The sequence below is a fragment of the Colobus angolensis genome, unplaced genomic scaffold (assembly GCF_000951035.1).
Source record: "Colobus angolensis palliatus isolate OR3802 unplaced genomic scaffold, Cang.pa_1.0 Scaffold329, whole genome shotgun sequence".
NCBI lineage: Eukaryota > Metazoa > Chordata > Mammalia > Primates > Cercopithecidae > Colobus > Colobus angolensis.
Genome location: NW_012116588.1, coordinates 761,318 through 764,476, shown reverse-complemented (window position 1 = coordinate 764,476; position 3,159 = coordinate 761,318).

Below are 3,159 nucleotides of genomic sequence, written 5' to 3'. Positions count from 1 at the left end.
TTTTGAGATTGAGTCTTGCTCTGTCTCCCAGGCTGGAGTGCAGTGGCACGGTCTTGGCTCACTGCAAACTCTGCCTCCCAAGTTCACGCCATTCTCCCGCCTCAGCCTCCCCAGTAGCTGGGACTACAGGCGCCCGCCACCTCGCCCGGCTAATTTTTTATATTTTTAGTAGAGATGGGTTTCACCGTGTTAGCCAGGAAGGTCTCGATCTCCTGACCTCGTGATCTGCCCACCTCGGCCTCCCAAAGTGCTGGGATTACAGGCGTGAGCCACCGAGCCCAGCCCCTGTGTTTTCTAATATAGCCGTCCCTCAGTATTCTCAGGGATTGCTTCCAGAGCCCTCTGCAGATAGCAAAATACGTGGATGCCCAAGTCCTGCAGTCGGTCCTGTGGAACCTGCTGATATGAAAAGGTGACATTCCATATCCAAGGATTCTGCATCCTGAGAATACTGTATTTTCAATTTGAGATTGGCTGAATCCAAGAATGCAGAACCTTTGGCCACGGAGGGCCAACTGTAGTGCCTTTTAAGTTTTAACTTGGATAAAATTGTTAGGTAAGAGTCTGCAAGTACACTTTCAAGTGCCTGGTTCTGAGTTCTGCTCTTCTGCATACATTATCTGCTATACGTATAATCCTATTAATTTTCCCCATTCTCCATTTACTTAAATATAGACTATTTATGTTTAATAAAGATACCCAGATAGCTGTGTCCAAGCTTGTTCTCACATGTTCTACATCAATATTCCTGTGAATTCATGCATATTTTTGGAGAATGATAGGCTCTCATATATAAATACTGTTGGGCACAAATATATTTTGTCTTCAGAAAAAAGCATTTTTAGTTACCGTGAAGTATGTTTATTCGTATTTGTTAGTTGGAAGTATTCCTCTATTAGATCTGTTTAGAAAAATGTGTAATTTTTTTATTAGAAAAGTTGTCAGTGTTCAGAAGTCTCTGGGGGATCAGTAATTGCAATAACACAATCTCCGTTTTACTCTCCCCTCCATATAGATCAAATCATAAGATATTTTATTAATTTCAGCCAGCTTACTTCCCCCCTTAATTTCCTTTTATGAATCGTGGCGTTAAAATAGATAAATCCCTTTTTGCTCTCCTGTGTTTCAGTACAATAACAGAGAACAATCTTCAGACCCCTAAAAGGCAATGTGAGATGATTTTATAAAGTATGTTGAATGAGAAATATTTCCCGGAATAAAAAATAAAAATAGAAAAAAAAAACAAAAATAAAAAACAAACAAAAAGAAAAAAGATATTTTCCAGGGTGAGCTTGTCTGTGTATAAAATTATATATACAGTGTAATCCTAATTAAAGAAAGAACAAAATCAAAACAGGAATGGATAATCAAAAGTGTTAAGTAGTCTGATTTGGGGGAATGTAAAAAACTAAAAATGTTCATATAGGGCAATTGGTAAATGTCATTATGAATTATCATGTGATAGAACACTACGTATCACAGAATTAAGTAAAGTACCATGCAAAAACTGTGCCTGGGTCATTGGGATACTTAAATTCTCTTCCTCTAAATAACCAACTGGATCAGCTTTTATCATTGACAAATGACCAGTCAGCATAGTAGAATTGTAGTTGGTTTCCTTTTCATATTTTTTGCATTTTCTACAATGAGCATGTTCTATTTCAGCATAATTCAGCATGTAATGTACTTTTAAAAAATAGTTAAACCTTTTGTAGTAATCGAGAACAACAAAGCGCATTGAGCTTTAGGCCGCAATATGTTCTTAGAAAGTTAGATGACTAAAATTTGTGTGCTGTGAGATTGCCTTGCAACCTGCAGTTATCCTCTTAGTACTACATGGAGTACATGGAAGTAAGATGAGTTGCACTTTGGATTTAATGGTGAGCTCTGGACCCCAAAAATGACATAAATATTTTTTCTTTCTTTCTTTTTTTTTTGGTTAAGGCACAATGTCAACATGGTACTAGAAGAGGAGGGATTCACAAGAATTGAAAATTGATGGGGAAGAGAAGGGGTAAGTAACATTTTTGAGTGTCTGCTGTGGGCCAGGTGCTCAACGAGGTATTTCACAATTCTTTAATTCTCTCAGCGTCTTTTTAAGGAGTATATTGTCAGTGAATTGAACATTCAGATAGAAGAATCCCCCATTAAAATACCAGTCCCCCACCGTTACCTTTATTTGTTCTCTCTGGTAACCAAAATCTTGGCTATGATAGTCAGTTTAGGACCACCCAGTCCAGGTAAATACCCAAAATAATATCTAATAGTGTTCTTGAACTTGGAGGTTCTTTTTTTTTTTTTTGTGAGATGGGGTCTGGCTCTGCCGCCAGGCTGGAATGCAGTGGCATGATCTCGGCTCATTGCAACCTCTGCCTTCCTGGTTCAAGCAATTCTGCCTCAGCCTCTTGAATAGCTGAGACTATAGGCATGCACCACCACACTCGGTGAATTTTTGTATTTTTAGTAGAGAAGGTCTACCAAAGACCTTCACCGTGTTGGCCAGGATGGTCTTGATCTCTTGACCTCGTGATCCTTCCACCTACGGCCTCCCAAAGTGCTGGGATTACAGGCGTGACCCACTGCGCCCAGCTAACTTGGAGTTTTGTCAGATGAAAACAATGGAATCTACTGGTGTTCTGATAATAGCCAAGAATAATTTGCAGCATGATAACAAGATTTTCAGAATCGTAGCCTGTCCTGATGACTTGGACTTGATGTTAACCTCTCAAACAAAATACTTCATTTCTAATGTATAGCTCTCTGGTTTTTATATACATGCATGTCTACTTTAGGAGAGTTTAATTCTATTTTTGATAGTTAAATTTTTCTCTCCATTTTTCCTCAATATTTTATAAAAAATTTCAAATGTACAGAAAGGTTTAAAGAATTATGCAGTTACCAGCCTGACCAACATGGTGAAACACCATCTCTAGTAAAAATACAAAAATTAGCCAGGCATGGTATTGCAGGCCTGTAATCCCAGCTACTCGGGAGCCTGAGGCAGGAGAATTGCTTGAACCTGGGAGGCAGAGGTTGCAGTGAGCCCAGATCGTGAACTGCACTCCAGCCTGGGCAACAGAGCAAGAGTTTGTCTCAAAAGAAAAAAAAAGGCCGGGCGCGGTGGCTCAAGCCTGTAATCCCAGCACTTTGGGAGGCCGA